Genomic DNA, 15552 nt, shown 5'->3' on the forward strand with positions numbered 1-15552 from the left:
ATTGAACCCCTAAATGAACTAGCTCTAATTTTAGGAGTGTGTCCCCTTGTTCTGGATTCACCCACCAGAGGAAACAGTTTCTCTGTATCAACCCAATGGAATCCCTTTATCATTTTAAACTCCTTGATTAGATCACTCCTCAATCTTCCAAACTCTTCAGTTTACAAAATACACGCCAAGTTTATGCAACTCTTTAATTTGTCCCCATAATTTAACCTTTTAAGCCCTGGTATCATTCTGGTGAATCTGCTGTGTTCCCCCTCCAAGGCCAATAAATCCTTCCTGTGGTGTGGTGCCCAAAACTAAACACAGTGCTCCAGATGGGATCTAACCAAGACTCTGTACAGCTGAAGCATAAATTCCACTTTGTATTCCAGCCTCTTGAGATAAGGGCCAATAGTCCATAAACCTATTTGATTACATTTTGTACCTGTGCACTAGCCGTGAGGCTGATCCCAAATGTCTATGATATAAGGAAAGGCTGAAGAAACTTGGGCTTTTCAGTCTTAAAAGGAGGTAACTGACCGTATTGAGGTATATATAAGATGATAAACAGTATGGAAAAGGCAAATCCAGAAAATTCAAACTAAATTCAGGGTTGAATAAGGAGACAAGTTCAGACTAGTAGAAGTCAAATATAGGACTGATGTCAGGAAATTCGTCTTCATGCAAACCATTATCAACACATGGAATGGACTTCAGAATAGAGCAGTGAAGGTGAAAACCCTGGAATTATTTAAGAAACAATTAGATGCTACAGTGCAGGGACTTTAGTTCATCCATCCAGGAAGACTGTAATGTGAGCTGAATGGTCTTTCTCATCTGTACTTCTCCTCTGAACCACCTCACTATGATAGATCTAAAAATTAAATTTCTACTAGCATGCACATAAAAAGTGAAATCTAGGAAAAAACACATTATCTATTTCATCTTAATGTTTCACCTGCACAAGGTTTCCCCTTGGATGCTTTGAATTTGCCTTCTGCTCCATTCCTGGAGCTTTGGTACACAAACTGGGTTTCAGGATCTAATATTTTTTGGACCATGCAGAAACTCAGTGCCAGCCCCCCAAAAAGGAGTTTACACTCATCATAACATTCACTGGAGAGTGTGTGATAGTCCCACTATCAATATAAGTACCACCAGAATATGAAGTGAATACTATAAAAATATTATAAATCCTACAAAGCAGTTTAGAGAATCAGCATTGGTAAAGTTTACCGCAACATATATAAATGTTTGAGATTGCTGATCCTGGTATCTAAATGTTTTGATATGTTTTGTGCACCAGCTTTTTTGAAAGTCTAGCCAACAATTAGTTTCTTATCTCATTTCATATTTTGCAACTGCATGAAAACTAGGCACAAGCAAGTATTTGACTGCAGGAGTAAAGTGTAGTAGTATGGTAATCTCATCATTCAGCCTCTTCTTGATCATTGTATCAAACATATTAGAAAACCCAACAGCACCTAAAAATGCAGGGCACACATTTTCCAGACTCTCAGCAAATATATTGTTCACAGATACATTCAAAATGCAAATGAAGCAATTTTAAAAAATGAGTCCAAGAAATGGATTTAAGAGAATTGTTGGTCTTCTTAAATCTCACACAGATTGATGAAAAATTATGTCTTTTGATCTGACACAAATTGGTTACAGTGATGCTCTTTGAACAAAAGCAAGGATCAGTGCATGCAAGTATTTATGCAGTAATTAGCAGAAAGCAAGGAACCATTTTACCCCGTTGTCCTCTCGGTAGAGATCAGAACTTTTAGTCCTGTTCGTTTAACTTCTTTCTTCTCCATAACTCCTTCTACAACTTCTAACTTTTTTTTCCTTATTCTCTAGCTTTCTTCTCTACAGCTTCTGACTTCATCTTCCTTTCTTCTTTACCTCTCCTCTACCACCTGACTTTCACAAGAGGTCTCTCTTTTATGTCACTTTTGGTGACGGGCACAGGGGCTGTTACTGACATGGGTGTTTACCCCACCGGGGTCTTTCCAAAGGGTGAGGCGACCAGTAAGGCGTTGTGTATTTTCTAGACAAAGGAAGAAGAGTCAGGCCCCTCCTTATCTTGTTATGCTTCTCTTCAAGGCTGAAGCCGGCAGCTTTGGGCCTGTTATCTTTCACACCCTGTCTGTTCCCAAGCCACTAGATCTGAGGCCCCTTTGTTACATTAAGGCTGTTGGCCATTTGGCAGCTTGGACAGCTGTCTCATCCTGCAGCTGCAACTGTTTACGTTAGCAAACTCCACCAGTCTGTTAATTACCGTAGAAGCAAAAGGCCTTATAAAATTTAAAAAACCCTTAAGTGCAAGTTAGTTACCATATATTCCATATACTGTTTGATTAATACAGAAAGGTGATCAAATAAAGACAGTTATAAGTTACATATCAAAAATACATTTGGTACAATGAGTTTTGGAATGTGGTTGCCTAGCGACATGTTCGGACATACAGGCCAATCTTTTGTTTCACTGTTTTTGCCTCAGATAGCATAGTTGTGTGTTTTTAACCATTTTAACTGCATTAAGGCTGGTTCCTGTAGCTTCTCACTCATAACCCTGTTAATTTGTGTGGAAACTATATTTCCTTACATCTGTGATTCCTTCCTTGACTGTCAGTGTGACTGGGAAGTGAAAAGCACGTGGATTTAACTATAGAGATAATGTTCTACCTACACAAGTATCCAAGCCCACACACTAAACCCTATCATGTCTACTGCTGTGAACCTCTCCTGATTCTTCGAAGTGAGTCACGAGAAACAAATAGACGAAAAGGAGGAGGGGGTATCATTTTGGTTGTCATAAACCGACAAAATGCCAGTAAATGTTGCTAAATCATGCTGAGGCAGTTCTTTATACAGGGATAACACTGAGCGACAGATATTAAACAAAGAAATGTGTCTGTGGGATACAGACACGGGCAGAAACACATACATATATATGTATATATAGAGAGAGATGGCGCCATGTACACACAGTGAGACACCGAATGAGAGACATGCACAGACAAGTGGCGTGAGAGAGATAGGGTTACAGATATATGGAGGCTGAGAGAGGCAATGGACACCGATAGAGGCAGAGTGATAGACATACTGACACATGATTGGGTTGCTGATGCTGCTGAAGTATCACAACTCTATTTGATACAACCACCGTTTGATGGGGTATGGTGGGCGCCCATCCATATCTCTGTAACTACTCCAGCCCTACAGGCTTCCCCTCCCCCAGAAGTTTCCATTCTTCCAACTGTGGCCTCTGGTGCTTCTCCCCCTCCCTTTGGCCAAGCATTGGCAGCCGTGCAGGCCCCCTGCTATGGAATTCCCTCTCTAAACTTCTCCACTTCCCTCTCCTTCAGGACCCTCCTTAAAATCCACCTTTTTAACCAAGCTTTTGGACACCCCTCCTACTAACTCTTTTGGCATGGCATCCATTTTTGTCTGATTACATGGCTGCGAAGTGCCTAGGGACTTATTTCTATGTAAAGGTGCTATATAAATGCAAGTTGTAGTTGCTTTTGTTGTCGTCTATTTGGCCACACTTGAAAATGAATGCTTCTGAGGTGGTGCTTGTGGGGTCTGGAGTTTGATGGGTGTTGACTTGATGGGTGTTGACTTGATGGGACTGCTTCCTCCTCCCTGGTACCAGCATTTTACACAAAGAAAAGGGAACATGCTAGCATATGTCATGCGGCCAATAGCTATGACCACAATAACAAGGGCTAAAGCGTTCCTTGCAGCACAGGGACAGTCGGGCAGCCTCTTAGTCACTAAATTAGTGTAAAATTCTAGCAAGAAAAGGAAATTGAAGTGAGGCCTTACCTTGTTGGGATGGCATGAAGTCACTAAGGTCTCTAGCGTAACCATGGAATCGGCCCGATTGTGTTTAGTTTTGCTCATCAAGCCACAAAAATATATACTTGCATTTGAAATTATACAGAAAAGAGTAAGAAGACTGACTCCCAAGTGTAAAGGAGTTAAACTATGCTGGCATAGTATGCTGACAATATGGGTTGCTTTGAATCACATGATTTTCTATAGTTGTATGGTTTGGGAATAACTGTTGGCTTAAATCAGCAGCGGGTCTCCATGGCCCTGTACAGAGAGAGAAAAAGTAGTTCCCTGACAATTGTACCTCAAGGTTTGAACCTCGGAGCCCAAGATACATGATATGAATAAATCATTGTGAACAAAATATTGCTTCAGCATTCACATCTGTGGGATAAATGATGAGGCACTGGGGAATATCTAACTTACTGTAGAAAAAAGCCATAGAAACTCATTAAACCAACTAAATGAGGTTGCAAAATTAAATGCATAAGTCCCCAAACTTGTAATCATAACCACGATAGAGCCTCCAAATATAACACTGCCAGCATCTCAGTTTGTGTCATTTAGCATTCTCAATGTATTTATTATATATCTCTAATGAAACTTTAGAAAAATGCTACCGTGTATACCACACCTTTAAGGGATCTTTGATCTGTTCTCTTTAGAGATGACATAAACAACATTACCAGCTGACCTTAATATGTTGGTAAAAGGTTTCGAAAAGCCCATCAGTCCTTTGATGATTCAAAGCTGAAACTTTTTTGATTAACATCTGTGGCATTTAGACTCTTCTGATCAAAGACAGTACCAGATTAAGCCATTTCTTCTGCTCAGTGTGTTCAGTATTGAAAGTTACAAGCAGATCTCTTCAAAGTAAAAATAACAAAGTGTAAGCCTTGGGTGGAAACTATCGCCTCATCTACAACCTCCCTTACCTCTCCAAAGTTTGAATCTCTCCAATCAGGTTTTGCTCCGGCCACAGCACTGAAACGACCCCAATCAAATTCACAAATGGCATCCTCCATGACTGAGCAAGATGCACTATCCCTCCTCATCCTTCTTCACTTCTCTGCAGCCTTTGGCACGGTTGACCACACCATCCTGCTCCAACTCCTCTCATCCATTGTCCAGCTCAGTGGGACTGCCATTGCTTGGTTCCACTCTTACCTATCCAATTGTAGCCAAAGCATTTCCAGAAATGGTTTCTCTTCCTGCCCTGTACCATTACCTCTGGAGTCCCCCAATGATCTATCCTTGGCCCCCTCCTCTTTATCTGCATGCTGCTCCTTGGTGACATCATGCGAAGACTGGAGGTTACCTTTCACATGTATGCTGAGGACACCCAACTCTACCTCTCCACCACCTCTCTCAACTTCTCCACTGCCTCTGTACCATTGGACTGCTTGTCCCACATCCAGTGCTGGATGAACAACAATTTCCTTCAGTTAAACATTGGGAAGGCCAAAACTATTGTCACCGTCCCAGGATTTTGATCCAGTGACAATGAAGGAGCAGCAATATATCTCCAAGTCAGAATGGTGTGTGATTTGGAGGGGAACTTGGTGGTGATGCTGTTTCCATGTACTTCCTGACCTTGTCCTTCTACGTGTTGGAGGTCACAGGTTTTGGAGGTGCTGCCGAAGATGACACAGAATTGCCCCCCTTTGTTAATCAAGGACTGCAAAAGTAGTTGTCTTCTGATATTCCTAGGTAAATGTGCATAGTTCTGTACACATGGCTCTGTGGATAAGGGCAAGTATGGACATTGCACCACAGGTGTAATGTCCATACACCCATGTATGGGTGCATCTTCTTTCAATCAAAAAACTCAAATTAGAAAGGAACATTTAATCTAATACTCAATTTAAGAATTTTGAATGCAGCAATGAGTAATCCAGTAATTCAGCTCACTTCTTGAAAGGCCAGACTAACCCTTCATTGCCTAATTTATATGGGTGAGATGAGTGCACAGAACATTCTGGGCGAGAAACTTGGGAAACCTCTTTGTGTAATTGCTCCTCATTGGCATAAGATTCCGGCCTTGAAAAAGGCTCTTGAACTTTTTATGCAAGATTGGCTGTGCTAAGAGTAATAAATAAATAATCAGAGTAATTAATTAGATCTAAGGGGATAAAATTAAAATGACTAAATAGAGGATACCAACATTAAAGGGATCCGAATTGCATTAAATAAAAATTTGTTATACATAAATAATAATGAGTTAAGGGGATACTAAAATAAAGAAGTTAATGAACAAAAAACAAAACTAATTAGCTACAAATTGATCTGAAATCAAGCTTAATACATCTACTAAATATAATCTACATCTCAAGTAATTATTGTATCTGGATTTAAATTACTACTAATAAATAAAAACTAATGGCAGTGCAGGCCATGTGTTGGGACTGTGGTATGTAGGAGTTTGTGGACAGTGAGACTGTCCTGGATTGCCGCATTTGCAGGAAATATCTCTGCCTTGAGACACTCCAGCTCAGAGTCCTAGAGCTGGAGTGCGTGTTGGAGACACTGCAACACGTAAGGGAGGGGAGGAATATCTGGATAGTGTTCTCCAGTGTGCTGTCGCACCTCAGAGCAAAGCACAGGTGCAGGAAAGGGAGAGTGTGATTGTCAGTCGGCAGGGTAGGGGCAACCAAGGGGAGATAGAGGAGGAGGTCCTGCAAACACTGGTCCTATCCAACAGGTACAATGTACTTGATACCTGTAAGGATAAGGAGAAAGACTACGCGGAGGACAGCCACAATGCTGACCAAGGCACCGTGGAACAGAGAGCTGTCCAAAGGGGGGAGGAGCAGAATAGAAATGTAGTAGTTACAGGGGATTCAATAGTTAGGAGGATTGATAGCATCCTCTGCAGCCACAATCGACAGTCCTGAAGGGTGTGTTGCCTACCTGGTGCTAGGGTAAGGAATATCCCGATGTGGATGGAAAGGTGGGGGGGGTGCGGGGGGGAGATCCAGTTGTCGTGGTCCACATCGGGACCAATGACATAAGGAAGAAAAGGAGGAGGTCCTGCTGAGGGAGTATCAGGAGTTAGGAGCTAGGAGCTAAAAAGCAGGACCTCAAGGATGGTAATCTCAGGATTATTACCCGAGCCATGTGCTAATTGGCATAGGGAGAAATAGCTCAGGAAGGTGAACACGTGGCTAAAGGAGTGGTGTGGAAAGGAGGGGCTCCATTTCATGGGATGCTGGCATTGGGACAGGAGAGAGCTGAACCATTGGGAAGGGCTGCACCTGAACGGGCTGGGACCAGGGTCCTAGCGGAAAGGATAAATAGGGTGGTAAAAAAGACTTAAACTAATAAATTAGGGGGAGATCTCAGTCAGAAACAATAGTAAAAATGATAATTTAACAATTTAAAAAAAGGATAAGAGCAGAGTTCAGGTCACAAACAGTGATACAGATACTCCAGGTGATGGGAATACTAAAGTAGTTACAGCAGGAGTGACAAATAAGAAATGTGTTAAATTAAACGGTGTGAGAAAGGCAGCATCACGGCAGAAGGGCAGGTTAGGGTCTCTTGCCCAATTAAGAGTTTTATATACTAATGCATGGAGTATAAGAAATAAATTGAGTGGATTAGAGGCTCAAATGCAGCTTAGAGGGTATGCCATGATGGCCATTACTGAGACATGGCTGCAAGCTGGTCATGATTGAGAATTAAATATTCCAGGTTATAAGGTCTTGAGAAAGGATAGGGAAACTGGAAGAGGAGGAGGGTTAGCCTTATTGTTTAAAGATACTATTACAACATTAGTAAGAGAGGATATAGGTAAAGGAAAGCAATCAGTAGAGATTCCATGGTTAGAATTAAGGAATAAAAGAGGACTTAAAACTGTAATGGGAGTTGTCTACAGGCCTCCTGATAGCAGCAATGAAGTGGCAGAATGTATTAATTCAGAGATTAGAGAGGCTTGTGGCAAAAACAGGATTGTTTTAATAGGAGACTTTAATTTTCATATAGATTGGGTAGAACAGAGTAGCTCAAGTCAAAAAGGTAGTGAATTTCTTGAGTGCATTCAAGATAGGCTTTTTTGGAGCAATATGTTCTAGAACCAACAAGAGGATAGACTATACTAGATTTAGTAATGAGTAATGAGCCAGACTTAGTTAATAATTTAACCATTGGGACGGGCTGGGACCAGGGTCCTAGCGGTAAGGATAAATAGGGTGGTAAACAAGACTTAAACTAATAAATTGGGGGGAGGTCTCAGTCAAAAACAATAGTAAAAATGATAAAAAAAGGATAAGAGCAGAGTTCAGGTCACAAACAGTGATATAGATACTCCAGGTGAGGGGAATACTAAAATAACTAAAGTAGTTACAGCAGGAGTGACAAATAAGAAATGTGTTGATTTAAACAGTGTGAGAAAGACAGCATCACGGCAGAAGGGCAGGTTAGGGTCTCTAGTCTCAGATAGTTTTCTGGAGCAATATGTTCTAGAAGCAACAAGAGGGCAGGCTATACTAGCTTTAGTAATAAGTAATGTGCCAGACTTAGTTAATAATCTAACAGTATGGGAACATTTATGAGTGATCATAATATGATCGAATTCAATGTTAAGCTTGAAAAGGAGAAACTTATCACAGTTACTAAGATTTTAGATTTTGGTAAGGCTAACTTTAACAGGATGTGGAGATGCCGGTGATGGACTGGGGTTGACAATTGTAAACAATTTTACAACACCAAGTTATAGTCCAGCAATTTTATTTTAAATTCACAAGCTTTCGGAGATTTTCTCCTTCCTCAGGCAAATGTTTGCCTGAGGAAGGAGAAAATCTCCGAAAGCTTGTGAATTTAAAATAAAATTGCTGGACTATAACTTGGTGTTGTAAAATTGTTTACAACTTTAACAGGATAAGACAGAGACTGAGAACAGCAAGCTGGTCAAAACTGTTGTCAAGTAAAACTGCAGATGAATAGTGGGAGGTGTTCAAAAAAGAATTTAGCTTAATACAGGACCAGTATATACCCCTAAGGGGCAAGAGCTGTACTTACTAAATAAATCGGCCATGGTCAACAAAAGAGGTGAGAGATAACATAAAACTAAAGGAAAGAGCATACAGAAGTGCAAAGAATAGTGTAGATCCAGGGGACTGGGAGAGATATAAAGAACAGCAAAAGAAGACAAAAAAGATAGTAAGAGCTGCAAAAAGGAAATACAAAAAGAAACTTGTGAGGGATAACAAGATTAACACACAAAGTTTTTACAATTATAGTAGAAGAAAAAGGATAGTCGCAGATAATGTGGACCCTTTAAAAATAGATGTGGGTAATATTACAAATGAAAATAAGGAAATGGCAGACTTGTTGAATTACTTTGTTTCAGTCTTTACAATAGAGGAAGAGGATAATATACCTGACATTCCAGGAAAACTAATAATGAATCAAGGACTGGAACTCACTAAAGTTAACGTAAGCAAGAAAACAGTATTAGAAAAAATAAAGGCATTAACGAGTGACAAATCCCCAGGACCTGATGGTTTCCACCCTAGGGTTTTAAAGGAAGTCGGTGAGGTTAGCCATAATCTTCCAAAGCTCTCTCGATTCAGGAATTGCCCCTTTAAATTGGAAAATTGCAAATGTAACTTAATTATTTAAGAAAGGTGAGAGAAACCAGGAAATTATAGAACTGTTAGTCTAACATCTGTTGTGGGGAAGTTATTGGAATCTATAATTAAGGACAGTGTGACTGAGCATTCAGAAATTTGAGCTGATTAGAGAGAGCCAACATGGATTTGTAAAGGGTAGGTCATGTCTAACGAACCTAATGGAATTTTTTGAGGAAGTAGCTAAAGTAGTAGGGGAATGTCTTTGGATGTAGTTTATATGGAGTTCCAGAAGGCAATCGATAAGGTTCCACATAAGAGACTGTTAGCTAAAATTAAAGCTCATGGAATTGAAGGCAAATTATTGACCTGGTTAGGAGATTGGTTGAGGCGGTAGAAAACAGAGAGGAGGGATAATGGATATGTACTCGAATTGGAAGTAAGTGACTAATGGTGTCCCACAAGGATCTGTGCTGGGGCCTCAACTTCACTATATTTATTAATGACTTAGATAACACAATAGGGAACCATATATCCAAGTTTACTGAAGACACAAAGATTGGTGGCATAGTAAGTAGTGTAGATGTGAGCATAAAATTACAAAGAGAATTAATATTTAAATCTCTTAAGTATGCGTCCCATCATTGTGGCTTGCCGTTAGAAGCCTTTTAAATTTGGCCTTTTTAACAGTTATATTTTATCAAAAAATGTTTTTTCATCCTTGACAGGGTCTCATGACATAGCTTGTGTAAGTGCTGCGAACTGCAGTGTTTCTGTCCAAAAACTACTAACGCATCTGGAAAATGGGATTGACATTTATATCTTTCAAAGCCAGACATCACGTGGCAACTATGATCCTGGATGGTTGAACATTTTATTTGTGTCCAGAATGTCTTTTAAAAAGGAGTCATCAAGATGGGCTTGGTAGCTGATTTACTGTATTACCAGCTTCTTAAGTGAATTAAGTGAGTGGGCAAAATTGTGGCAGATGGATTTCAATGCAGGCAAGCATGAGGTCATCCATCTTGGACCAAAAAAGGACCGATCCAAGTATTTTTTAAATGGTGAAAAGCAAGGAACAGTGGAGGTCCAAAGAGATAATGGCGTCCATGCACACAGGTTAAGTACAAAAAATAATCAAAAAGGCTCATGGAATGTTAGCCTTTATATCTAGAGGGCTAGAATATAAAGGGGAGGAAGCTTTGCAACAGCTATACAAAGCTCTGGCTAGACCACATCTGGAGTACTGTGTACAGTCCTGGACACCGCACCTTAGAAAGGATATATTGGCCTTGGAAGGAGTGCAGCGCAGATTCACCAGAATGTTTACCAGGGTTCCAAGGGTTAGATTATGCGGAGGGCTTACATAAACTAGGCTTGTTTTCCTTGGAATATGGAAGGTTAAAGGGTGATTTGATTGAGGTTTTTAAGATTTTGAAAGGAATTGATAGGGTAGATAGAGAGAAAATGTTTCCACTGGTGGGAAGTTTAGGACAAGTGCACATAATCTTAAAATCAGAGCCAGGCCATTAAGGAAAGAAGTTAGGAAACGCTTCTTCACGCAAAGGGTGGTAGAAGTGTGGAACTCGCCTACAAAAAGCAGTAGATGCTAGCTCAATTAATAATTTTAAATCTGAGATCAATAGATTTTGATGGCCAAGGGTATTAAGGGATTTGGAGCCAAGGTGGGTGATTGGAATTAGGATACAAATCAGCCATGATCTCGTTGAATGGCAGAACAGGCTCGAGGGGCTGAATGACCTACTCCTGTTTCTATGTTCCTAATCAGTTGGGGATCCACCCAAAGGGATTTCCTCAACTTACTTCCTGAACCTTGCATATACATACCCCACCGAAGGAACAATCCTGCCGGCTGGATGATGTATCCTATTATCTTCAAAAGAATTATTTTTGATGAGTTTTTTTGCTGGTCAGGATAGGTGATGGAGGATGAGATACTTTTCCACTTTTGGCGCACAAAGGACGATTTTATGAACGTATGTTCCCATAATTGTATTGGATGGAAAATCGTGTAAGCATGACATCCCAATGTGCACACCTGGTGCCCAAGAGCGCAATTGCCTAAAATTAGCCTTAAAGTGTTAACATTAAGTACTCAAAGCTTTGGTGCAGCAAGAGTTATAAAAGAAAGAATTTGCATTTCTATAGTGCCTTTCACAACCTCAGGACAGTGAAGTACTTTGAAGTTTAGTCACTGTTGTAATGTAGGGTAATGCTGTAGCCAATTTACACACAGCAAGATCCCATAAACAGCAATGAGATAAATGACCAGGTAATCAATTTTTTTGGTTGAGGTGTGAATGTTTGCCAGGACAACTCTGCTCTTCTTTGAATAGTGCCATGCGATCTCTTGTATTTCTTTACATTATGACAGTCACTACACAACACACTGGAAGGTGGGTTGAGGCAGCCCAAATTCAGTTTACATATAGGATCCTTAGAGCCAGTGGAAAGAGATTCTCATCCCATCAGTGTAGCCCAGATTTAACTCCAAGCTCGAGGGATGAAATGGTAGTGTTCCACCTTACTATGCCTTCCAGTGCCCATTATTTTGTGCACTATGTAAAATACAAAATGCATAAGCAGTGAATTTCAATATTGTAAAATATTTCAGGTCCTTAATAACATACCCCTAATTGTATGGATTTTTCGATATGGCAGTCAACAGGTTTGTTTTTAATGAGCCAGAATAAATGTGCAATCAGTTGTTGAACAAGACTTTCATGCCTAACCCAAGACTCCAGCAATACCACTGATTAACCACTTAGCATTTTTCATGGTAAAGGCCTGATAAGAATGTCTTTCATTTTATTAGGACAGTTTTGTGATGGATAATATCTTAAATTAATAGAATCATGGTATTTATTTTTCTCTTTTTTCACAAAACCTTTGGAGGATATTGTTGAAATGGTAAGAAAGCCATGGTAACACTAAACTCTGCTGCATTTATTTGCAGGACAACACTAATACATTCTGCATGAATGGGCTTCAAAGTTGATTGCTATGGTAACCAGTTACCGTAGCAACCAACTGCAGTAACTAGCTACTCCTTTAGCAGCAGTGTGAAAAGAATACAGTATATGCCACAGGGTTATTATTTGAGCCAATGAAGGGTAAATCAAAAGTAATATAGATTTTTAAATATTTTGACCCATTGCAATAGCAACGGTTATTAAAAAAACAGCATAAATAATGGAATAGTTCTGCAATTATTGTTTTCAGAAATAGAATCAAAAATGTCAGGTCATCGGTCATTCCTTCTCGCCCTCCCCTGTTAATTAAAAAAAATGTAAAATGTAGAGATAATTGCCTTCCAGACAAACTATTGTGTTGGTGCATTGTGTGAAAGAAATTGAAATAAGCTAGAGAGGCAGAGATCAGGAAATGAGTCGGTTGCTTCACACTGTAGGGCTTTGATCTTTCAATAGAGCTGCCCCATACAGTTCAGTGCTCAGTCCATGGAGAATTTCACTTTATTACCTATTGACCTTTGCTGCAGGACTGCCTGGCACATGTGTGAACAAGGAGGATTGGAATTCAAAGAAGGCAGTGAATTTCCTGTGATGGGATTTTATGATAAACTCTTCAAATATGTCAGTTGTTGGATGTTTTAATATCTTATAAATCATCAAAAAAAGTTGAGAATAGCTGAAAATGCTGTTTGAGGCATTTTATATTAGTTGTATTTTTGTGGGAAGGTGGTATAGATCATGATAGCCCTAGAAAGCAAAGGAGAGACCTTTGTGGAAATAATAGACAGATGGGAGAAGACTGGTGAAAGACAAAGTGTAAGAGTAATTATATAAAGTATAGTTGGGAGGATTAGTGAAACAAGCGAAAGGTAACATCATCACATAGGAACACACTGGATGGGTAAAGACCATTGTGATCCACTGCCTTCTTTGAATTCCAATCCTCATTGCTCATGCATACTGTCACAAAAGCAAAGTTTACATCCTGGGTCAAATGGGGAAAATGTATTTCATATTATCATAGTATCATAGTAGATACAGCAGAGGAGGAAGCCTTTCGGCCCATCATGCTTGTGCCGGCTCTTTGAAAGATCTGTCCAGTTAGTCCCATTGCCCTGCTCTTTCTCCATCGCCCTGTAAATTATTTCCCTTCAAGTATTTATCCAATTCCCTTTTGAAAGTTATTATTGAATCTGCTTCCACCATCATTTCAGGCAGTGCATTTCAGATCATAACTACTCGCTGTGTAAAAAAATGTTCTCATGTTGCCTCTGGTTCTTTTGCCGATCACCTTAAGACTATGTCCTCTGGTTACTGACCCTTCTGCCACTGGAAACAGTTTCTCTTTATTTATTTATTTATTTATTCTATCAAAACCAGGATTTTGAACACCTCTATCAAATCTCCCCTTAATCTTCTCTGTTCTAAGGAGAACAACCCCAGCTTCTCTAATCTCTCCATATAACTGAAGTCCCTCATCCCTGGTACCATTCTTGTGCATCTCTTCTGCACCCTCTCTAAGGCCTTGACATCCTTCCTAAAGCGTGGTGCCCAGAATTGTACATGATACTCCAGCTGGGGCTCAGCCTGTGTTTTATAAAGGTTCAGCCTTGCTTTTATATTCTATGCCTCTATTAATAAAGCCCAGGATCACATGCTTTTTTAATAGCCTTCTCAACTTGTCCTGCTACCTTCAAAGATTTGCGTATGTGCACCCCCAGTTCTCTCTGTTCCTGCATCCCCTTTAAAATTGTACCATTTGGTTTATATTGCCTCTCCTCATTATTCCTACCAAAATGTATCACTTCACACTTCTCTACGTTAAATTACATACACCATGTGTCTGCCCATTTCACCAGTCTGTCTTTGGCCTCCTGAAATCTGTTACTATCCTCCACCTTGTTTACTACATTTCAGAGTTTTGTGTCATCAGCAAACTTTGAAATGATACCCCCTATACCCAGATCCAAGTCATTAATATATATCAAAAAGAGCAGTAGTCCTAATACTGACCCCTGGGGAACACCACTGCACACTTCCCTCCAGTTTGAAAAACAACTGTTCACCACTACTCTCTGCTTTCTGTCCCTTAGCCAATTTTGTATCAATGCTGCCACTGTCCCTTTAACCCCATGGGCTGTAATTTTGCTAACAAGTCTATTATGTGGTACATTAGCAAATGCCTTTAAAAGTCCATATATACAACATTAACCGCACTACACTCATCAATCCTCTCCATAACTTCATCAAAGAATTCACTCAAGTTAGTCAGAAACGATTTTCCTTTAACAAATCGGTGCTGACTTTCATTTATCAGCCCATACTTTTCCAAGTGCTAATTAATTTTGCCCCGGATTATAGGCTCTAAAAGTTTCCCTACCCTTGTTATTAGGCGGACTGGCCTGTAATTGCCGGATTTATCATCTCCCCTTTTTTGAACAAGGGTGTAACATTTGCAATCCTCCAGTCCTCTGGCACCACCCCATATCTAAGGAGGATTGGAAGATTGTGGCCAGAGCCTCTGCAATTTCTACCCTTACTTCCCTCAGTAACCTAGGATGCATCCCATCCGGACCGGGTGAAATTTCTACATTGAGTACCGCCAACTTTTTAAGTACCTCTTTATCTGTTTTTATCCTATCCAATATCGCTACTACCTCCTCCGTTACTGCTACATTGGCAACATAAGAACATTAGGAGCAGGAGCAGGCCATGTGGCCCCTCAAGCCTGCTCCGCCATTCAATCAGATCATGGCTGATCTTCAACCTCAACTCCACTTTCCTGCCCAATCCCCATATCCCTTGATTCCCCTGGGGTCCAAAAATCTATTGATCTCAGCCTTGAATATACTCAAAGACTCAGCATCACAGCCCTCTGGAGTAGAGAATTCCAAAGATTCACAACCCTCTGAGTGAAGAAATTCCTCCTCATCTCAGAATTAAACGGCCGACCCCTTATCTTGCGACTATGCCCTCTAGTTCTAGACTCTCCAACCATGGGAAACCACCTCAGAATCTTATATGTTTCAATTAGATCACCTTTCATTCTTCTAAACTCCAGAGAGTATAGGCCCATTCTACTCAACCTATCCTCATCCCAGGAAGTAATCTAGTGAACCTTCGTTGCACCGCCTCTAAGGCAAGTATATCCTTCCTTA

The sequence above is a fragment of the Heptranchias perlo genome, chromosome 9 (genome assembly GCF_035084215.1).
Source record: "Heptranchias perlo isolate sHepPer1 chromosome 9, sHepPer1.hap1, whole genome shotgun sequence".
Taxonomy (NCBI): Eukaryota; Metazoa; Chordata; class Chondrichthyes; order Hexanchiformes; family Hexanchidae; genus Heptranchias; species Heptranchias perlo.